At 39.5% G+C, this 24,696-nt stretch overlaps 1 long non-coding RNA gene across 1 annotated transcript in view; it reads left to right on the top strand.

Moving 5' to 3' along the window:
• Positions 1–23,785, top strand: part of LOC122495591 — a 58,945-nt gene extending 35,160 nt beyond the window's left edge. The window contains exon 3 of the long non-coding RNA XR_006300503.1: positions 23,681–23,785. This is a non-coding gene — a long non-coding RNA (uncharacterized LOC122495591). The remainder of the gene's footprint in view (positions 1–23,680) is intronic.
• Positions 23,786–24,696: the final 911 nt, after the last annotated feature.

The following is a 24,696-nucleotide window of genomic DNA, read 5'->3' as shown; positions in this document are numbered from 1 at the left end:
ATGCCGTGTCTAGTTATTCTCCGGGGAAAAATTCAAGTTGAATTATTCAATAAGAAAGCACAGAGCATTGCACCTTTGCATAGTACCACATCCATCAGACCAGACAACTGCATCTTCATCCATCATTTGGTACAGTCAAAATAAAATTGTTATAACAGAACATCAATGTCGACTGCTTCAAAACTAAATCCTTCATTTCAACGAATGTCTTGGCTGCTCCCATGATTCCATCTTACAACGCACTAACATTGTCTGCGGTCCACATCCCATCCTTTGTGAGCTAAAGGTTACGAACATTGGATTAGATAGACAAAACAGGAGCTTCTTTGAACGCATAGGCTGTATACTCTAAGAATGTTTTCTGTCTTTGCCAGTTTGTTATTGTCCAGCTTTCAAAAAGTGGTAGGTTGCTATCTTGCTAGTCATGAGTCCGTGCTACGTTGTGCCTCATCTGAGCCCCCGAACCTTGGAGAAAACACTGACTCACTTTTATCACTTAGGACCTATCCAGTTTTTAAAGTTTATCCCAAATATTTAAAAATGATAAAACTGTTCTCTATCATATCCATCAGTATTAAAATCAGGATTTGCCAGTTAGGGTAGCCAATCATTTACATTAATAAAGCAATTTTTAAAATTTACTTATAGGAAGAAATAAAATATAGGAAATGTTACATTTCACAATTGACTTCTCACTACTGCAGCAAACTCAAAATATTTCTTTCTGGATGGTGAGGTTTTTTAGGCTTTTAAATGCTTTTTATGTGGTTATCTCATTTAAAGTAAGTTTATTTTGCAAACAAAACTAACATTATCACTAATGGAATATCATTATTTCATCAAACTTTTAGAGTATTGATAACAGATGCTTGCTGATCATTCACTTTGTTCTAAAGAAATTAACTGAGACTTCTAGAAAGCCCTATTATTATGGATTAAATATCTAGTAATTGAAGCACATTACAACGGTGGGCAAATTGAAGGCATTTGATAGATAGTAATAATTATTATATTGCTCTCTCATTCTCTTCTGTGACTAAGATTCAAATAAAATATTTTTATATAAAATGTTATATAAAAACATTTTATATAAAAATAGATATAGTTCCTGTCTTCAATCAGAGATCATTCAATACATAATTATTGAGTGCCCACTATGAGCAAGTCTCAGCAATGATCTCTGAGAATAACTTAGCGCATAAAACAACATCTTTGGAAATGGCTGATACAAAAACAAGATCCATTTTTCTATCTACAGATCCTTTGCAACCCTGCTTGTCCCCATACAAAGTAAGTCCAATCTGTATGACTCACAGCATAATATTTTGAGTGGGATTTTCCTTCAGTATTGCAGCATGATCACAAAATTATCTCTAATATCTATTTCTTTATCATATGGTTCTGTCACTATTGGAAAATATTAAAGACATAAAGAGAGCTGGTCTCAGTTTCTTCTTGAGGGTTCTAAAATTTGATTCACTCTTCATCAACTCCTCCCGCGCTTCCTGAAAGAGAAAAATAGAAGTGGTTGGCCAAAGGCAAGAATATCAAATGAAGAAGTTGTGCTCACTCAGCTCTTTTTAGCTCACTGACATTTCACATACATTAAAGAAGAGAGAGAAAGAGAGAAAAGAAAAATGATAAGAGAGAAAGAAAAGAAAAAAAAACAACCCACTTCTCCTGAGCTGCAGTAGCCCAGTTAAAACGTATAAGAACAGTCAGCTCTGTTATAGTTCTCTTGTGAGAAATTGCAGTTGGAGAATAAGACCAAAAAGGAAGAAGTCCTCCTCCAACATTATGTTTTGTAAAGAATTTTCCAAAGATTTCCAGCTTTCCTATAGAAAAGAATCAGAGTTCATTGATTCAAATGGTCATCTCTGTCTATGGGATGGAAATCGGATGAACCTAGATCTTTTTCCTAGCTAAAAACCCCTTAAGAAAGGAGAATAGGTATGTTATTGGTTGACTACAGATGAGAGAAGGTACTGGTTTGATTCAGGACATTCCTGCAGTTCAATGAAAAAAATGTTTTGTGTTATAATTCCATTGAACTGAGCATCGTAATGTATTACCAGCCAAAAATATCTTCAGCCATGCTAAAAAAAAATGTAAGAATGTTGTCATTAGAATGAAAATGTACAGTTTAATCTCAATCTAGTTGCCTAGAATTATATACATCTTTACTGATTTGGAAATTAATTAATCTCAAGTACAATAAAATAGCATTAAATCGCTTAAATTATTTCTTTGGGTCTATAACAGAATTTGAAAATAAAATACAGAGGCTATGTGATGCAATTTTGAGTATATGTGAGTTTTGTTTTGAATATTAGGAAACTGACCAAAACTGGGACGCTACAGAGCTTTCTTTGAAGACTTGTACATAGGTACACTTATTTATCCTTGTTAATCTTTGAAAATAAATGAATGGGAAGCTTAACTCTTAGGCATTTATACATACCAAATTTGAAGCTGATAATCACAAGGGTATTTATTTTGAAAACTTTGCCTCAGGACTTGGCTGAGTCTCCACTGGATTGCTGCATGTTAATATCAATCTCTTTTCACATTGCCCAGAAATCCAAGTCCTAAAGGAAATCTCCTTTCAGTTCTATTCTTTCTTTCGTTAACTTATATTTTTGGTGAAAAATACTAGAAACTGACTTATTTACATCATTTATAGAAAACAAATAGAAACAACAGCATGTATTCCTTTCCTTGTTCAGCTAGAGTATACATGAAATGAAAAAATAAAGTTTCAACAAGTACTATCCCAAGATCAGTAAGACTTTTCTCTGAACACAAAAAGACACCCTCCTTCAAAATAGTAAGCATAAATCGTGAAATCATCCGTCATTTAACAAATAGGAATTGAACACTTTCTCTACATCAGACATTGTGATTGATGACATATACAAAATGAATAGGGCGTGGGGTCCCTTTCCTGAAAATGTTACCACCTGAGAAGAGAAATACATACATAAATACAGGGTGGTAAATTCTATAGCTAGGTTGAGGTCCTCAAAGCTTAATGGTCAGCTTAATCTGAAGATATCAAGAGAAAGTTTGATAAGAAGTGATGTATGGAGTCTGGAAGGATGATCCTTCAATGAGGATCATCCTTGAGAAGGGATGCATTGTGCAAAGACACAGAGACATGGGGGGTTGTGAATGTGCTGCAGTATGACTAAACATTAAATGTATATGTGGGGACTGTATGAGTCAGTGCTTCTTTTTTTTTTTTTTTTTTACAAGAGACAGAAGTATACCTTGAATGAACTTAAACATAAAAAGGAAACCTGTTGATTTGAAAGCAAAGGTAGCCTTTGGGCCAGTGGGACCCAATTTATTAGGGTTCTATTTCTCCATTTTTCTTTCTTTCTGTCTCTAATCTCTGCTTCGTTTTGCATTTTATGAATCTTTCTCACTATATGAGGGCTTTCCCCACAGGGTAGAGAATGCAACCACAGGGAGGGAAAGACTCACATACCACCCATTCCACCAACAGAGAGAAACGCCAACTTCAGATTGAGAATTTCCATGGAAGGACTAATAAAATAGGTCCCGTCTGAGTCTTATAAAAGGGAGTGAATATAAGAGCTACAACAGGATAACAGATAACATAGTTACAAAAGTAAGTTGTGATCAGATCTTTGAGAATCTTTTATGCTACACAAAGCTTGGATTTCATCCTGTACGTTAAAGGGAACAAGTTAAGGATTTTAAACTGGGGAGTAATATGATGAGATCTCCATACTTAGAGCACAGACAATGATAGAGTAAGGGAAGAGAGGGTGGGGTGACAGGAGATGGTTGCAATTATTTACGTGTAAGATGAGAATGCACTGAACTGAACGATAGCGATGGTAATGCAGGAGAACTAGAACAGATAGAAATTAGTATTTACTAATTAAAAGTATCCAAGAGGGAGAGCTATTGAGAATGACTAAAAGATTTCTGCTTTGGATGCTAGGTAAACAATAGTGCCCTTAGCCAGAATGAGAACTACACACAAAAGGAGAGAGATGAATTCATTTTGAACAAGGTGAGGGCCATGTGAAATCTCAAGGTGATGTCCAGTGGGGCATTTTAAATATCTAAGTAGATAGCTCAAAAGACACCAGCTGAGTTGGGTGTATAAAGCTGGGGAATATTCACATAGAAGTCATGGAGAGGGATATGGTAGCAGAAGAATATGTAAGTTGAGAAAAGAAGAGAACAAAGTACATGATTTTATAGACTTAAAAGATGAATGTGATGAGCCCACTTGAGTAGACTGAAGTTTATTTTCCAGAATTCCTTTTGCCTGTGTATTTTCAGTTGGGGTGGGCTGGAGATTCTTTTGCTAGGTTAGGGGGCAGAAAGGAGATGGTAGTTATCTTGTTTTGTGGCCTACCATGTGATCTATCATGGAGATTATTCTATGTGTGCTTGAGACGAATAGTCTGTTCTTGTCAGGTGGGGTGCTTTGTGTATGTCTATCAGGACCAATTGGTCTATAGTGTTGAGATTCAAGTCCTCTGTTTCCTTATTTATCTGTCTGACTAATCTACCCATTATTAAAGGTATTGAAGTATCCTACTGTTATTTGTTACTGTCTGAATCCTCCCTTCAATTCTGTCAATATTTGCTTTATACATTTGGGTGTTCTGCTGCTTGGTACATATATATTTATGTGTTATATCTTCCTGGTGAGTTGATTATACATGATTATACAGTGACCTTCTTTGTCTCTTGTAAGTTTTTGACTGATTTTGTCTGATATTAGGATATCCATCCACTCTGCTTTGATTACCATTTTCATAGAATATCTTTTTCTATTCTCTCACTTTCAGCCTGTGGATGGCATTATATTTAAAGTGAGTCTCTTACACCAAACTCCACACCCAAAAAACAAATAATCCAGTGAAGAAATGGGCAGAAAACATGAATAGACATTTCTCTAAAGAAGACATCCAGATGGCCAACAGGCACATGAAAAGATGCTCAGCATCACTCCTCATCAGGTAAATACAAATCAAAACCACACTCAGATATCACCTCACGCCAGTCAGAGTGGCCAAAATGAACAAATCAGGAGACTATAGATGCTGGAGAGGATGTGGAGAAACGGGAACCCTCTTGCACTGTTGGTGGGAATGCAAACTGGTGCAGCCGCTCTGGAAAACAGTGTGGAGGTTCCTAAAAAAATTAAGAATAGACCTACCCTATGACCCAGCAGTAGCACTGCTAAGAATTTACCCAAGGGATACAGGAGTACTGATGCATAGGGGCACTTGGACCCCAATGTTCATAGCAGCACTCTCAACAATAGCCAAATTGTGGAAAGAGCCTAAATGTCCATCAACTGATGAATGGATAAAGAAATTGTGGTTTATATACACAATGGAGTACTACGTGGCAATGAGAAAGAATGAAATATGGCCTTTTGTAGCAACGTGGATGGAACTGGAGAGTGTGATGCTAAGTGAGATAAGCCATACAGAGAAAGACAGATACCATATGTTTTCACTCTTATGTGGATCCTGAGAAACTTAACAGAAACCCATGGGGGAGGGGAAGGTAAAAAAAAAAAAAAAAGGTTAGAGTGGGAGAGAGCCAAAGCATGAGACTCTTAAAAACTGAGAACAAACTGAGGGCTGATGGGGGGGTGTGACGGAGGGGAGGGTGGGTGATGGGTATTGAAGAGGGCATCTTTTGGGATGAGCACTGGGTGTTGTATGGAAACCAATTTGACAATAAATTTCACATATTAAAAAAATTAAATAAATAAATAAATAAATAAAGTGAGTCTCTTAGCGTATATCTGGACCTTATTTTTTTTATCCATTCATCCACTCTATGTCTTTTGATTAGAGAGTTTAAACCATTTATATTTGCAGTAGTTAGTGGCAGGGAAGGACCTCATGTTGTCATTCTCTATTTTGTCTAATTATTTGGTTATTTTCCTCCCTTGCTATCTCCCTTTGTGTTTTATTGATTTTTTTGTGATGATATATTTTGATTCCTTTCTCATTTTCTTTTGCGTGACTTCTATAGGTATTTTCTTTGTGGCTACCATGCAGATTATGCAAAATACCTTATAGTTATAACAGTCTATTTTAAACTGACAACAGCTTAACTTCAGTCACATAAAAACTCTACTCCTTTACATCTCCCTCCACCATTGTATGTTGTCAATATCACGAATTACACCTTTTTAATATTCTGTATCCATTAATATAGCTTTAGAGTGAAATATTTATGGTTTTATCTTTTAAATTCTATACCTAAATTGAAAATGATTTATGCAGCACCCTTACAGTGTTAGAAGATTCTGTATTTGTCTATATATTTACCTTTACTAGAGAGTTTTATATTTTCATACCCTTTCATGTTGCTGCCTAGCATTCTTTCATTTCAACTTGAAGGACTTCCTTTAGTGATTCTTGTAAGGGATGCCTAGTGGGGTGATGAACTTCCTCAGCTTTTTTTTTTTTAATCTGGGAAGGATTTATTTCTTCTTCATTTTTGGAAGGACAGTTTTGCCCAATAAAGTACTCTTGGTTGCCAGGTTTTGTTTTGTTGTTGTTGTTGTTCATTTAACACTTTAAATATATCATCCCACTCCCTCCTGGCTTGAAATGTTTCTGCTGAGAAATGTTCTGAGTATCTTATGGGAGCTCCCTTACATGTGGTGAGTCACTTTTCCTTTGCTACTTTCAAGATTCTTTCTTTGATTTTGATTATAATGTGTCTCATGCACCTGTCCTCTGGAATCAAATTACTTATAGATACACTGAAAAATGGAATTCCTGGACTTACAAACCAAGAGCCAGACATATACTACTCATCAATTTACTTTCCTGAGAGGCCTTCTCCAAACAGCAACCTGTTAGCATCTTGAATGTCTTCCTTTCTTTTAGTTGACCTCGTTACGTCTCAGTCAATGTTTGTTAAATAAGTGAGTGACCAGCCAGTATCTTTAAATGATTGCTCTGTAGTCCAATCAACAATATGGATTATATTTGCAGGAGTTTGAGCTTCTTTGAAAGAAGAATCTTTTGAATCCAAGGGAGTATAATGAAACATGGCATAAATAATATTGTCTTAGACATATTTTTCTAACATCTTGCTTTCTTCATGAAGACAATTCTCACCAAAGTTGTCCAGGCATCGACAATACTGTTGTTCTCAGAGAGAACATTGTTCTCAGAGAGGGGCATTGAACCAGAAGATGGTTTAGCTGTTGTGTGACATAATGGTACCCTCTCCAAGTTCTGTGGCCGCTTGTCTCCTGAGGGTTTTTGGACACAGTCATGGTCTTACAGGTTAGGCCCACTGGGGTATAGATGTTCTCCTAAGCTTTCTTTTTGTAGGAGGTTGATTGATTTCTTAAAAAAATATATCTTTATCATTTTCATCCTATGCAAATAACATTGGTTGCCAAGTATTTATTCAAAATATGTCCTCCAAAACACCTACCTTGGCTCTACAGTTCATTTCAGAGTAATATCAGGTCTCATCTTTGAGTAGATAAAGTGATCCACTTACTGAGTGAGTTTCCTTTAAGTATATTGACCATAGACAAGAAAAGTTCTTATTTAAGTTTTAAAAATAACTGTAGAAAAAAGTGGTTTCTTGGTGATATAATCTACTTAATATCCTCAGTCTTTAATACAAAACCAGAATTGACCAGGATTATGGATAGATTTTCTAAATGTTTAGAAAAAACTCAAGTGCACATATTTTAGAAATCTGTCAATTTGTATTAAATGACAGATCAGGCTATCTAAATTTCTCTGGTTTAGTGTATGCAAAGTAACTTGATGCAACTGAATTAATCACAAACTCAAGCTAATTCTTTTTGCATCCTTATTAATCAAGTTGGGGTTTCTGTTCTATGAATGTAAACACAGAAAGGTCAACAATTTTGCTAGGGGCATGTTCCAGGGCATGGGAATTAAGTGAAAAATCGTCTTTCATTCCCTTACTGGACTAAAAACAGCCTCAAACCTCAATACTGAATTTTAGATAATGTGGAATGTGCTGTATTCACAGAGCATATAAGTTTCTGAGCAACAATGAAGATAATTTATTATAGGATTGTCAGCCAAGTCCGCAATGATTCTTTGATTAGTGAAAAGTGGTTTTGCATGTTATGCCCTGGGATATTTCTTTAAATATTTTCTTTTCCCTCCAAGAGGATTTTGTGGATTGTACTAATGCTCCACATGCTGGTTTTTAGTATAAGATTTGCTACATGATGTGCCAAAGGTGATGAACAATAAAGCAGATAGCTTAAATTAATTTAGAAAGTTTGTGTTTTTTCTCTAAGAGAAAATATTATATTAGAAGCCCTCATAAAAGACAGCAGTGAGGAAGTTGCATAAAGCAAAGCTCTTTTTAACTCTTAAAGTTTTAAAATGTGACCATTTGGGGACAAAATTGCAAGACAGGGGGTAAGTTTTTACATTACAAACTTGTGCTACCTAAAACTTTATATACCATAAACCCATCTTGCTGTCTTAGACACATCAAACACCAGCTATTGCTTCTTCATTGTGGGGAATACAAAGCTTCATTGAATCAGCCAAAATAATTTCAAGTGAAAACACCCCTCAGCTCCAAATCTGTGTGGTAGCTTTAGCCAACCTATTTCTTTCGATTGCTTTCAAACAATTAAGAACTGCAACTAAGAAATACTGTTTGCCTTTTGAGTTGGGATGTAATTCCCCTCTAATTTCTCCAACGTCATGATTTTGTCCAATTTTCTGATATTGTAGGTATTTAACAGATTCCTGAATGGAGAACCTGCAGCTGAAGGCAGCTCAAGTTACCCAGGGCATTTGAAAACCAATATGGCCATTTGTTCAATAATGTCTTTGTTCAAACATTGAACAAATATTGATTGGACCCTTCATTAAGCTAGTCACCATACTAGATATTTGAGGTAGGGCTTTGGATTTAGAGAACAAACCAGACATTATCCCTAGTCTCTTGAAGTTTATAAATTAGCAGGTTCATTGGCGAACATTTTTTTTTCCCCAAAGGCCTTAGGAATTCTCTTCCCTGAGAGGGCACACATCTCTCTGACACAAGTGGTTCCCTCAGTTTTGCCAAAAGCGTGCTTCTCTGGCATTCTCATCACCCCGATAAGGACAATTGCTACTCTGCAGTAGGAATAACTGTCCTATCACTATTGATACCTTGCCCACCCAATTTCCCCTCCAGATCCAAAATGGTTCCCACAACGGAACCAAAAGACATTCCTTTTATCTAAACATATCTGTGGAGTCCTGTGTATTTACTCTGCCCAATTATCCCATGAAGCCAACCATCTGTCCAATGAAAGTCAGATCGTCTTCCTTCCTTCCTCAGCTTCTAAAAGACACTTGGGAACCTACCTTCTACCAGCAGCAGTGCCAGTAAGTGACTATTGTTGTCTTGGGATGGAGCTGCTACTGTTGAGATAGGTATCACAACTCCTGCCCTTGAAGGACATATAGCTTAGCTCAGGACTTCTATGTCACTACCACTGTGCCTGCTTTAGGACTTTCTCAATACATCTAGGCCTAGAGTTTCCTGGTGCTCTGATTGGCACTCCCACTTGGGTCTCACAGCCCAACTGATCACTGCAATATGGACACTTTATCTTAAGATTTTGTTGTGGGAGCAGATCTGGTCTCAGACACTCTGACACTCAGATTGGCAATACAGAATAGACGGATCCATGTGTAGCTGGCAGAGGGGATCTTTGCAGGCCTTGCACTAAGGCATCTGGGTAACTGGTTCACTTGTCATGGGCTCTAGGAGGGGTACCTGATCCCTAAGCTTTACTTAGGGTGAAGGTAGTTCATCTGTATCATCCTGTACTTACAGCAAGGAAGTGTAAAGCACTCACTTATTCAGTGCCTTTCAGGAGTCAGGCTCAGGGCTAGGAATTCAGCATCCATTAGTAGTAATCTTCGTTTAAAAGTTCTTCTATAGGATAGATACAGAGAAGCATTTGTTGTCCAAGGACACAAAGCCAAGATTCAAACCTGCGTCAGCTTTCTGGTTATGGTTCTAATTCCCTGATGCAGCTAATGTGCTACCTTGAAACCAGCCCATTTGCTCCGACATGTTTACCTCTCCTGGTTCTTGCCAGTTCCTTTCCCCAAGATTGAAGCCTGCTCTTCAATACTCCCAAGACATTTTCAAAGACCCTGCTTTCATTTGGAAAGACTCAGTGAGTCTTGATGCTGCAATTTACCTGGTCGAAAATATCACCGTCAACTGGAAGCCGCTGCTGAGTCCACCCACCAGGTCCAACTCTTTGGATGGTGATGATGGGGGTGATATTGATAACCACTGGTTTTGAAAGTATCAGACTCTTTACTAGGATCTTTACACGTAGCAAGTAGTTTATTCCTCACAAAACTTCTATACTACAGCCATTGTCATCTCCAGTTTACCAGAATGAGGCCCAGAAATGTGAAGCCATTTGCCCGAGATCTGACTAGAAACTGGATTCAAACTCGGTTTAGCTTTCTCCACAATCCATGTTCTGACCTTTAGGAATGATTGTGACATAGGACTCCCTTTAGAGGATCAGCCTCTCTGATTTAGGGTGACAAATTATCCCCATTCTCCTGAGACTCTCCTGATTTTAACTGCATGAGAGCTACATCCTGGGAAGCCCCTCAGTCTCAGAAAAGCCAGACCCAGGGGCCACCCTAGCTGGTGTTAGGAGCCTTGACTCTGGCCCATTCTCTCTTCTCCATGGTCAGAGCCACAGTAGGTCAAGCCTGCAGTAGGCTCAATGGAGCGCTGGGCATTTGAGGGCAGAAGTTACTCCTCCCCGGGGGTAACTGAGGGCAGATTAGAGGCTTCTAGGCCCCTGGCCTTTTTGAGTAGTGAGCTTCAGCTGCCTTTGGCAAGGCACTAGAAGAACATTGAGGAGCGATGTCCCTTTACCCACATATTTTTTTCTTTGCACTGTTGGTTTCTTTAGTAGGAAATAGAAGGGACAACACTCTTCAGCTGAGTCCAAGTTGTCACTCTCTCCAGTCTTCAAATCCGAACCAGTCCTTAGTGACATTGCGTAACTTACCTTCCCTTGCCCTTCTCCCAGTCCCATGCAAGGCTAAGTTTCGGGAATGTTCTATCATGGAAGCCATGTACAACTTCAGAGCCCACATGCTCTTGGGATGGCTCATGGCTAGATCTATCCTCAGATGGGCAGCAGAGGCCCCATGAAGCTAGTGAAGCTTAACCTTCAGAGCCCTGTACCTGCAAGAGTCCTTGCAAAGTGCCTGAGAAAGATTTCTGCCATATGTTCACTGATGGAACTTCTTTTCTCAACATTTTCAAAAGTGAGACATATTAACCTCAACTGATTAAGACTGGTGTCTCCTTCCATGCCTGCTACTCCTTCATCAAACTTCACATGCAGCAGTTCAGGTCAGCAAGCCATGACTACCTTTTGGGACCTGGCTATGGAGAAATTAGGTTGGGGACATGCCATATGAAATGACATCTGGAGGGATGTTTTGGGAAGTTTCAATAAAACAAATGGAAATTCCAGAAAATTGGGCTTTATATTTTTTGTTTTAAAATTTACGTATTAAATAAGTTAAAAAACCCAGATGAAAATTAGTGGCGCAGGAAACAGAAGCAAAAACATGTGCAAGGAGGTGAAGAAAAAGAGCCTACAATGACAACCGAGCTGCAGCCCAACGAAAACTCACATAATATCAAAAGCAGTGATATTTTATTTCTTTATTTCATTTCATTTATTTCATTTCCCAGTAAAGAGGGTGAGCAGGCCCTTGGTTTGTTTGAAAAGCGAGGTAATGTCTGGGCGCCTGGGTGGCTCAGTCGGTTAAGCGTCCGACTTCGGCTCAGGTCATGATCTCACAGTCTGTGGGTTCAAGCCCCGCATTGGGCTCTGTACTGACAGCTCAGAGCCTGGAGCCTGCTTCCAATTCTGTGTCTCCCTCTCTCTCTGCCCCTCCCCTGCTCATGTTCTATCTCTCTCTGTGCAAAAATAAAAACATTAAAAAATTAAAAAAAAAAAAAAAAGAAAATCGAGTTAACGAAAAGAAGTAAATCAGGTAACACATTTTTTAAATTAATTATTTGCTCTTTATTTTATTTATTTATTATTTATTTATTTTTTTTTTTTTTTTTGAGAGAGAGAGAGAGAGAGAGCGAGTGGGGAAAGGGCAGAGGGAGAGCAAGACTCTTAGAGCCCAACATGGGGCTGGTTCCCACAGCCATGAGATCACGACCTGCACGGAAGCTGGATGCTTAACCGACTCTGCATGGTCGTGAATTCTTTGTCAAAAGAGCACACGCACTACCATCCAGAATAAAAGCCATGTTGAGTGGCCCAGGTCAATTTGCTGAGAACGAGATTAATGAAGTCAATTTTAGAGACATCCCTTCACATGCGCTATCAAAAGTATGCAGGTGCTTTACCTACGAGGTTCGCGGCACCAGCAGCTCCACGGAGATTCCTGTATTCCTGGTTGCAGCCGCACTTGCACGGGAGCTGCTGATGGCTGCGAACTCCCTAGATTGTTAAATAAGATAAATTATAATACACTGTGAACTTTTTCCAGTATTCAATACCTGTAGTTCAGTAAGCAATTTTCTCATGTATGGCATGCTGCTGGGGCGCAGTTGAACTTTAAAGTTCATCGCAAAGCAGATGATCTTTCGTTCTTTTGCATAGCAATCAGAGTTGAAATTTGTTTGCTTACATCCACAAATTGAGGACGGTTTCACAAAGTGAGAAGTAAACAGAAATGCCAATTTGCAAAAAATTAAATGAAATTAAATGTATTAACATCCTCGGAACACTGCACTACAACAAGAACACCAATGACATACCGGTGAATGCCAACGGTCAATTCAAGGACCACATAAAAGTAGTTATTGCGCAAGAAAACTTGAAATGTCCCGAAATAGTACAGCTGACCCACGAAAGAAATTTTGGTAGACATTTTCACAACTTTGGCAGCTACGCTAAATGTCCACATGACATTACTGATACCAAACGGGGAATCTAAAGTACTTTAAATATTATCGACACAAAAAGACAAATTTTACTCAACCATGCGAAGGGCAATAGTGAATTTTCTTTTTTCCTCTTTAAAAAATGTTACATAATTGCTGGCATATGAAGAGGCGATGAAAGAGTACATTAAAAAAAAATGTTTTAAAAAATATGCCGGAAGTAAATCCAGAAGTGAATTAATTAAAAATAATATACTACTCTGCTGAGTCTTGAGGGGGTTTGTGGTATTTGTCAGTTTGGCCACATTTTAAAAATGTGATTTCATTTTTCTTCATGTCATTCTAAATAAATATCTATTTTCACTTCTAATTTTGTAATCTGTTTCAGAATTAAAGATTTGGCACTTCCGAAAGATTAAGCTCCAGATCCCTTGGAGTATAGACCTGCCTTCTCCCCATTCGCAATGCCTAAGGGCAGTAGATTCGAGCCACCAAGCAGGCCTGGGCTATTTTTGTATGCAGAGTCAGAATCCATATTATGCAACTGGAACTCCCACGTCTCTTTTTTTTCAGGCCCTAGCTTGAGAATTGCAAATGCTCAAAACTTCCCAATTTTAAGACGGTGATTCTCCAAAGGAACATTTTGGAAGTATCCTTATTTGTTCGCAGGAGTACACCCCTGCTATTTCCCACAGTCTATTTTAGAGTCTGTTTTTATTTTATAAAGTTTTGGCCTAAATACGACAGAGCCCCAATAGATGTTCAACCATGTATTAATTATTAACATGCAGTTAGAAAATTTGATAGTAAATAAAGTTTTGTAAATGTAATCAGATGGACTTAGTGAAATCAGCTGGTTTTGCTTTATTTATTGTAACTGTTATTGTAGTAGCCAGAGGCATTAGAAATGAAAACACACACACACACACACACACACACACACACACAAAACCCTAAACGTAAGATATCAAAACGTACGATATCAAACGTAAGATATCAAAAATACCCAACAGGACTACTCCTCCCCGTCACTTCAGGCCATCTGGTCCTTTGCTTGGCCTAGATTCTACTCATTTATCTATAGCGTCAAGGAGTCTGGCAAAACTAAACACTATTGTATGAAAAAATGAGGCAAATTAAATACACCATGATTCAGTTTATTTAAAGTAATTTCAACCTTTTTGGGCTATCTAGTTATTTACTAATATGAACAATCAAGTTTATTTGAAACATCTCATCTTATTTATTAGAAACAGCCAAGTCCCATGATATTCAAGCCAGGCTCAAATTATGACTTAAAATCCTGATTTTATTCCAAGTGCATGACTTAGGATTTCAGAACAACGATGCAATAGAGTCAAAAGTCTAGAAGAGCCACACCTGGAGGTAGAAGACTATACTTCCAATAATAAATGTTTTGGCATATAAAATTTATATCAGGAAATAAAGCTAATCATCAAATACCTACAGCAGTCATCGGTCTGAATTTAGAAGCTGAATTTAGAGCCAGACAGACCTGGGTTCAAAAGCTATCTAACATGGCCAGGTTATTGCACTAAGTTTGCCTAATTTCCCTGGTGTGCAAAAACAGCATAATAACACAGACCTTATAAGGCGGTTGAGACAATAAATGAGACAAATGTGCATAATAAATGCTGGTGAATGGGAGTTATTTTTAACATTGCTCTAATAAGTTGATAATAATTTTTAATAATAAGGGTAGTGTTCTGTACTATCTATTTAAAATATCTTCCATTGTTTATTACACTTTGTTTGCCAATATAAAATTTTTAAATGATTAGAATCAAAACAAATTTTTGGAGGATCTTTATATCTGACAGGGAAGAATCCTAGCCTAATTAGACAAGAAGGGAGGGAATAAATCTGAGACCATCCCTTACATGCCAAATGTAGACGAGACAGCGTGTTACTCACAGCACAGCACACAGCAGGAGCATCAGCATAGTGATGCCCGATTCCAGGTCTCCAAGCCCCACGGGTGACACCATGGGCCCAGATGGAGGCTACACATGCAGTGGATTGTACTGCAGCTGAGGAACCCAGAACCAAGGGACCAGCAATTCCTGAGCAAGCCGCAAACAAGCCAGTCCCCTCCACTAGAGCGTGAGCAGTTATACGGAGGTCATGATGTGGTCATCCGCACCAGCTTAGTGGCTCATGTGGCTGACTATGAAGACTGCTCAGTATCAGGGGATTGATACACCTTGCAGTTTATATCCAAGGACATGCAGGGATAAATAATCAGGGCTCAAATGAACTGCTTCCCTAACAATGCTGTTTTCAAGAAACCACAGTCTTTCCTTGAAGTTACGCATTAACTGGAGATACTATTGTTTACATCATCTGATTCTGATTCAATGATCTTAACTGCCTTGAGAATCTAAGACATTTTACCTTTTTACAAATTAATATTGTGAAATAATAAGGAACCTACTTCCTCCATTCCCACCTATCCAGAATTGTCTAGCTAATTAGCCTCTACAATTGAGTGCAACATTTCAAACTGGTGCAGAAGTATATAAAATGCTGTTTGTTGGGCTCCTGGGTGGCTCAGTCGGTTGAACACCTGACCTCTGCTCAGGTCCTGATCTCACGGTTCGTGGGTTTGAGCCCCACATCATGTTCGCTGCTGTCAGCACGCAGCCTGCTTCGGATCCTCTGTCCCTCTCTCTCTCTCTGAGGACCAGATGGCCTCCTCCCCCGCCTGTGCGCTTTCTCTTTCTCTCTCTCTCTCTCTCTCTCTCTCTCTCTCTCTCAAAAATAAATAAACATTTAAAAAGATAAAATAAAATAAAATGCTATTTGTGATACAAACTAACCATTTCACTCCGGTCACTGGGTTTCTCTGCAACATCTACACATGTTTCTTACAGATCTGTTTCTGCCTCTATCCTCCTACTCAGTCTCAGAGCGCATAATAACAGGTACAAAAATATAAAAATCCAGTAACAATCTGCAAAACATTAATAGCTCCAACACAAGTAGATTGACTTTTAGGGCTTTTCATTGTTCCTGTTTCGTCCCTTAGTAAACTGTTGGCCACAAGAAAACACATTTTTTTCCCGTAAAGTTACTGTAAGACTCAGCACCATTTTTAACTTCTACAAAGCAAAAGATGGAAAGACTATGTAAGATTATGCAAAATATCATTTAACACCATAGATTTTCAAAAGATCAACCGCCTGATACGATGTTAAATATAGTTGAATGTGGTCCCACATCTCTGTGCCATCTTGCCAACTTTCCGTCGGATGCAATTTGCAACAAGCAACATATTAAACCCCCATAAATAGTCATTATAATGTAAACACCGAACACTCCTTATTGTAGCAGTGAAAGCAGCCTATCCAAAATATATTAAAAAAAAAAAGCAGAAAACAAATCCTTGAATTTCATCTCAGGGCAGAAGGTGGATTTGAATTTGAAGACATGCCAAATGGTAATTTTGGGCACAAATATTTCAGACAAAGCTGATCTATTATGAGTAATAACAGCATATGTTAGTTTCTAAGTCAGTTTGCATATGTCACAGGAAGCACACCCAATTAGCATGTGAGGCCATTTACACTTCAGCAAAGTTATTAACAGTAAATCATAACAAAGTAGGTATGATCAAATTATACATTCTATTTTGAATATGCATAAAAATCTGACACAAAAACAGCAAAATAGAGAAAGGTAGAATCTTACATGAATTAAATCAGCAAACTCGCTTCTTTTTTTCTTTTTGTTGCCAATGACTGTTATTATTAATAATTATTATTATTCTTTTCTTTCCACATAGCTGGTTGCTATGGCTCTTGACAGTTTCCTTTTAGCTAGCTAAGCCTCGGAGGATTAAAGAAGACATTTGGCCTTTATGGTTTTCTGTGTCTGAATGTGTATGTCCTGAGGAGAGAAAGGGCTGTGCGAGAAGCTATTAAACACCAATGAGCGAGCACGGATGTGGAATGTCTGAGTTATGTTCACTGAAACAGATGTCGTGTCCCACAATTCCCTGAGCTGCCTCAGGCTTTTGCTGGTGTCAACCCTGTGGTAAATGGGTTTTCATAATGAATTTACTGTGAATTCTCACACACACACACAAACCATTAGAATCACATTAAAGGGCTGACTAACAGCCACCGAGACTCTGAGCAGGACTGTCTTTTGTTCGTTTGGGAGAAGCTCTGAAGGACCCAGAGTCTCAAATCAATCATTCATGATAGTTTGGAGAGAGTAACAAGCCCTCTCTATGGCTGGAGAGGGACAAGCACATTTTTGGGGAGGAGGAGGGTTCTTGAACCCCATGGAGTGCAGGACTTCCTTTTTTTTCCCAGATTGTTACAGGAATGATTATTCCTCTCAATACCAAATGGACGGTAGTTGATCAAACTAACCTGTGCTTTCAGTTATTTTGTTTAGTCATTGCTCTCTTTTTTTGTGTTTATTTATTTTTGAGAGACAAAGTACGAGCAGGGGAGGGGCAGAGAGAGAGGGAGACACCGAATCTGAAGCAGGCTCCAGGCTCTGAGCTGTCAGCACAGAGCCTGACATGGGTCTCAAACTTGTGAACCGCGAGATCATGACCTGGCTCAACGGACTGAGCCACCCAGGCGCCCCTAGTCATTTATCTTTAAAAAAATATTTTAGCAAACAAACCAAACAAAATCTTTGCAGTAAATGATGCAAATATATTGAAGAATATTCCAAAGGGGTTACCAAATATGTATGGAATATCTAGAGGGCAGGGACAGCTTACGGTTGGCCTGAAGGTAAGGATGAAAAGCTGCAAGGAAGAACCAGAGATTGTGACAGAAACAAAGATACAGAAGAGCCATATCAAAAGGAGACACTCGAAGTGTGATCTGTTTCTCAGAAAATAGCAAGGCTACTTGTACCACTAAACATAACAAAAACAACAGTAAATTCTGTTGGTTGAGCACCTAGTATGTCTCAAGCAGTAGACTAGATGTTTTTAATACATTGTCTTCTTTTTCCCTCATAAAAACCTCAAGAATGAAAACCAAAAGCATTTGTAAACGCTTCCCTGCTGCCAGCCTTTGTTCTCAGGCTCACGCCATTCCCCATCACCACCATCACCCTGGGGCTACCCTGTTGTTCTCTCAGCCAGTTGACCCTCAAGCTCTTTCCTCTTGCTAAGATTTTGTGCCTGAGTTTTCCCCTTTTGGGATCCTCCAGGGGTCTGCTTCCCTCACCCTAACCTTGCTTTATGTTTGGATGTCATCCTCTCCTCCCATATGTCCTAGTTAAAAATTGTCCCCTCTAAGAATCCTTCCTGGAGTGCCTTAGCCTGAGTGAGTTCCCAAGTGTCTCCCCCAATCCTGCCTCTACCCTCTTTTTTCCTGGCTTTGTTATTCTCTACCATAGTGGTGCCTTGCTGTATCAGCTCTTCAGGGCACTTTCTTGATTTGCAAGTATTTATTTGCATGTTGACTTGCCTGACTTTTGTCTCCTCCTTACTAGAGTAAAACACCACAAAGTCAGCTTCCAGCTTCTTCTTATTCACTCACTGATCTCTACCCAGCACACGGTCAACAGTTTGGCTTACAGGCAGGTGCTCAATAAACATTCATTGGATGACAAAATGTGCTAAATGCCTTGAATTAATTCTTTCACTTAATGAGTGGCCTTCCTGTTCGCTTACTGAGGACAATACACCATGGGCCTCGCAGAGAGTAAACGCCTGGGTAAGATCGAAAACCAATTCTATAGGACTTCAGACCATGCCTTTAACCATGACTTGCCCATCTGACAGATCTCACAGACTTGGAGTATCCATTTGCTATAGACCTTTAGGATTGTTTTGTGGTTTTTATTTTGAAGTCTCTTCCACAATCTTGACCAACAGCCACCTTTTCAGTGCTGCTTTAGCGCTGCTGCTCTCAGGCGTCCATCAGCTACACTCGGCCCCCGAGCTCTTCGGCAACTTGCGGTCAAGCACATCAGGCAAGGAAAAGGTGGAACGTTTCCACCAGATCTGTAGCTCGAGTTGTGTACAAGCCTAGGGAACAAAAACCTCACCCTGTTCTAACACCTGCGGGTGGATTAAAGCCACAGGCTTTGTCAGGTGGGGACTTGGTTGGAACCCAAAAGGAATGATCATTCTATTTCACTGGAGCTTCTAACTAACTTCCAGCTACTATGATCCATGGTGAAGGAGGGAAGGAAGGAACGAATGAAGGAATGAAGGAAAAGAAAGGAGAAAGGGAAAAAGGAAGCTGTAGTTTCTGCTATGGACTGAATTATGTCTCCCCCAAACTCACATGTTGAGGCTCTAACCTCCAATGTGGTGATACCTGAAGGTAGGACCTTTAGGAGGTCATTAGGTTTTGATGAAGTCATAGGGTGGAGCCCTCAGGATGGGATTAGTGCCTTCATGAGGAGAAACAGAGGAAAGCTTGCTTCCCCCTCACTCTCACCACCTTCATTCACTGAGGAAAGGTCGTATGAAGACATTACAAGAAAGAAGTCATCAGTAGTGCAAGGAGAGAGCTATCAAAAGACACTGACCCTGCTAGCACTTTGATCTTGAACTTCCAGTCTCCAGAAGTCTGAGAAATAAATTCCTCTTGTTTAAACCCCCCAAACAATGGTATTTTGTTATGGTGCTTCAAGCCGACTGAGACAGTTTCTCCCATCAAAAATAAAACTAGGTAAGTGTGATTACTAGCTCTTGTTTCCCATGACATCATTTCTTTTTCACTTTTTGGTCATGTCCTTATGGTAAATCATCTTCCTTCTAGTCATTGAGCTTTGGGAGATTTGGGAAACTTAAAGAAACCTGTAGACTACTTGTACCTTGGCTTCTAAATATTTGTTTGGTGACACAGCATCACCCATCTCACGGGCCCCGAGCAGATTTCTATGCTAGGAAATATCACAAAGTTGCCACAAACACGTTGCTGCACCACAATATTATATTATTTCCTTTTTTTTTTCTTCCTAATCTCATCTTTATTTCACCACTATGGGGAAAATGAGCAGGAGGAAAGACCTTAAATACACTCTTATCTCCCCTAATAGTCCAAGAAGTTTATCTCTGAATTGGTACATTATGCTTCAAAAACTACCCATTTCAAGCTCTGTGACTCCATGACTTTTTGAAATTGGTCTCAGATATAAACCAATTATATGGAAGGGGCAAAAGTGCAAACTAAAGCAAAATCATGCAGAAGTCCAGCTAATTTTGCCCTTAGAATGAATAGATACACATAGACGTAAATACAGAGAAAATGTGGATCTTCCTGAAATGTTTAAAGATGAATGTTCAGCTTTTTGGACATCCTAACCACTGTGTAAAAAGATAAACTCTGAATAAGACTTTCTACCCTACAGAGTTGCTTTAAGCATTACATTATATAATACTTGTCTTTAAAACAATGCTGCCATAGCAGGTCATCAATAAGTGATCATTTATTTATACTTCATATTTACACATTTTAGACACTGTTTTATAAAATGAATCCCTTAGGGTTTGCCTTATAACCTAGGGATACACCAGATTCTTTGTGTTTTCAATCAGTTCAGACATTTTCAATGTCTATTTTCCCTCCTCTTGGAGAAGATTAAGGTGAATGAGGGAATACTCTCTGGACAGGTTTGCACAGAGCCTGACGCAGGGCTTGAACTCATGAACGCAAGATCATGATCTGAGCCGAAGTCAGATGCTTAACCCACTGAGCCACCTAGGCACCCCTCTGGACAAGTTTTATTGCCCTTTAACAGTGGCTTAAGTTAGGGTATTATTCTTATTATTATTACTTGTTTTTCTTTGATGTGCCTTTTCATTCCTTGTCAGGGAAGGGAGTGGGATACAATGCAGATATCCTGGCCAAAGAATTTTGCTAAGAAGTTTGTGAGATAGGGCAGAGGCAATTAATTGTTTAGGTCACGTATCGGGGAGTGAGAGTCAGCAGGTGTAGAGGAAAGAGGGGAAAGGGGGGCCAGAAAGTAGCTTACTAGTGGTATAGCTGGAAGATCAGTGAGGAAGCATGGCTAGAGACTGGTAAAAAGACAACTCAGTTATATGCAGACAGAACAACTGAGGCATTACTGCCCAGCAACTTGAAATATTAGGAAATGCATTTATGGGTCTGGCTAAGGAGAGTGTCAGGCATTGTTAAACATGTCATTTGGTTTTTTTGTTTGGGTTTTTGTTTTTAGCTGCATCGGATCAGGTGAAGACAGAGATGAACAAAGACAAAATTTCTCAGTTTGAAAGCAGAATTTAGAGGAAATGTAGGAGAACTAGGGATTGCTGGGTTGAAATATAAAACTGATTCCCATTTCCAACCCATAGAAGATTCATTGTGAGAAATGGCCTTTGCATAAAGATGTATTTGAGTCTATAGTTATAAAACCCTTTAAGATCTCAGAAAGACTTCAACTGGTAGCTAATAGACTTATAGTCAGTCACAATGTTGTTTGAAATTTGAAAGTGTGTTGTCCCACAGCACTTTTATATGCTCAGAGTTATAGGGATCTGTTCCCCTCCTCCCTCCCCAAATTATGGATGTCACCTTTGGGGTATGACATCAATCCTACTAAGATTCACGAAAATTTTAAGAGAATGGTACTGATGCAAACATTGGCTCTTTGGACCAAAAAGAACAGACCTGGTTAAGAAAATTTAAATAACAATAAAAAAGGCCTCTGGACCTTCAACCTTCCATGAAAAAGAAGCTGAGACAAGTACTCAGCTGCAAACACCAGCTACCTCTGATCAAAAAGGAGAACAGAAAAAAGGCCAGGGGGTGGAACCAAGATCTGAGACCAACGGATTCAGGAGCCACTCCCAGGCTGCAGCACCAGACCCTGATCAAGGAACAAGCCTTGTCCGCGTGAAGGAACACTGGTGATGGGTGCCCAACTGCTTTTCAGAATCACGGCAAAATCCTGACCACTACATGCTTCCCCTTCTTTACTTTTCATTTAAATATATATATTGTTAATTTTGGAGTAGTCTTCATATTTACTGGAAAGCTGCAAAGATAATACAGAGAGTTCCCATGTACTCCTCATGCATGTTTCCCAGACTGTTAACATTTTACAAAACCATGAAGCATTTGTCTCAGCTAAGGAACCATATTGGTGCGTTGCCATTAATTAAAGTCTACAGTTTATTCAAGTTCCACTGCTTGTCCCCTCGTGTCCTCATTTCCCTACTGTCCTAAGGCTCTGTGTCGGGAAACTCTGCAGGATACCACAACACATTTCGCCAACACGTCTCCTTAGCTTCCTCTGCTGTGACGGTATCTTCATCTTTCTTTGCATTTGAGAACCTTGATGGTTTTGAGGTCTGTTTAGAAGGTATTTTAAAGTCAAATTAGAGGTCTTTGACCCTCAATTTGGGGCTTTTCTGGTGTTTTTCTTATGGTGGCACTGCTCCGGCCCTAATGGGATTGTCTAATGGAGAATCTGCCCGTTTCTCCAAGGAGCCCTGGTTCCCTCTACTGGATGATGGCATTGGGAACAAAGACCCAAGTGCTGGGTGTGCTCCGTGCTCCATTCTTACTGTTTTTTGAGCACAGGTGTCTACTGTGATTACTCTGACCCCGTCTTACCATTTTATGTTGAGTGTGTAGCTGGACGATCACTCGTGCTTCTAGTTCACATCTTTCAGAATCAAAGGAAGCTGCCTCTAAGGAGCTTCCCCCACAACGAACTAGACCCTGGTCGCGAGGTCCCGGACTTTAAGCCAGGTGTCATAATTGGTGTGAGCCTTTGGGGTCCCTGGAGGAGAGTGAGCATATTTTTCATGTTGCCAGAACGTGAATAATTTGTGTCAGCAGAGGTGGACTCTGGTATACTGTTTGATGGCCACGGCATTATTCACCTCCCTTTCACACAGTGGTTTTGGTGTTCCTCCCATCCATGGACGGAGTGCATTTCTCCTTTTGCTTGAAACCGGACTGGAGTTGTGGAAGTTATGTGTTTCGAGCTCTTGAGTCAAGGCTTCCGGAGGGCTTGCGCCTGCTGCTTTCCTTCTCTTAGGATCCTGACACCACTAGGCTGATGAGAAGCACAAGTGCAGACCGCTTGGGTGAGGAAGCCCACTCACTGGGTACATCCCAGGTGAGCCCAGCCCCCAGCTCGCTCACCGGCTGAGTGCAGCAATATAGTGAGCCCAGGGGAGACCAGCAGAGTCCAGCCACTCACGCCATTGTGAGAAATGATAACTCAACCTTTTGGGGAGTAATTTGTTAAGAAGAAATGGATACTGGGGCGCCTGGGTGGCTCAGTCGGTTGAGTGTCCGACTTCGGCTCAGGTCATGATCTCACGGTCTGTGAGTTCGAGCCCCGAGTCGGGCTCTGTGCTGACAGCTCAGAGCCTGGAGCCTGCTTCCGATTCTGTGTCTCCCTCTCTCTCTGCCCCTCCCCCATTCATGCTCTGTCTCTGTCTCAAAAATAAATAAACATTAAAAAAAAATTAAAAAAAAAAGAAGACGAAATGGATAATTAACATAGCACAGAAACTTTCTCGTAGACTGCTCAAAAGGTCATCTTTCTATTGGTCCAAAATCTACTGCCCTGTAAGTTCTATTTGCCCAGGTCAGGGGTTTTCATAGGTCATGAAATATAGTAAATTGTAATAGTGAGTTAAGAGTTGATTTCTTCTTTTTATATTACAGTAGTCCCCCTTCATCTGCAGTTTCACTTTCCCCGGTTTCAGTTACCAGTAGTCAAACGCTGTCCGGAAGCAGAACCTCCTCCTTCAGAAGGTCAAGAGTAGCAAACACCACATCACGATGCCGCCGTTGTTCACTTCTCTGCATATTATCAGGTAGGCATTTTATCATTTCGTGTCATCCCAAGAAGGGTGAGTACATACAATAAGGTATTTTGAGAGAGAGGCCACATTCAAATAATCTTCATTACAATGTATTGTTATAATTGTTCTATTTTATTATTAGTTGTTGTTAATCTCTTACTGTGCCTACTTCTTCAATTAAACTTTATTATAGGTATGTATGCATAGGAAAAAACCAAAATCTATAGGATTTGGTGTTATCCGTGGTTCCAGGAATCCGCTGGGGATGTTGGGACATATCTCCCATTGATAAGGCGGGGGGGGGGGGGGTGGGATACTGTATAGTATTTTTACTGAAGACATGAAATTAGTGCTTTCCTAGAACAGAAAGTTGTATCAGTAGACATATTGAGAACTGTCACAAATTGGCAAGGTATTGGGAATTGAAGGTTCTGATTCCCCCACCCTTACCCCCCACCCCCGCCCCCAACCAGATGGCACCTTAGAGATACCTACTGACTCCTCCTGAAAGTAGGGATTAGTTCTCTAGGAGGTCAGGTTAGGAAAGTGCAAGTGTAGTTGTGATTAAAAACTGGCAAGTTTAAATTGTTCAACAGAGACAGCAACTTTCTCATGAGGAAAGTTCTATTTACGTTTCCAGATTTACGTCAAGTCACTGACCTTGTGCAGCCTGGCCTTGGGTCTTCTAAAGATAGATGCCAACTTCTTTTCTTTAGTTGATTCTTAGGTTTTTAATATCTTCATATAGTTTTAGTGTTGATAGATTGACCGTTTTATTCATCCCTTCAACAAACACATATTAACTATAACAGTTGATGGGGCAAGAATACAATAATAATTCCTACATAGCCAAAGCTTTTAAAAGCATATAAATGAACAATTTAGTAAAATATTACTAAAAATATTTAGTAAATATT

Source organism: Prionailurus bengalensis, chromosome F2 (assembly GCF_016509475.1).
Source record: "Prionailurus bengalensis isolate Pbe53 chromosome F2, Fcat_Pben_1.1_paternal_pri, whole genome shotgun sequence".
NCBI classification, from domain to species: domain Eukaryota; kingdom Metazoa; phylum Chordata; class Mammalia; order Carnivora; family Felidae; genus Prionailurus; species Prionailurus bengalensis.
The sequence above is the reverse complement of the archived record's forward strand: the minus strand, read 5'-3'. Positions and strand labels throughout refer to the sequence as shown.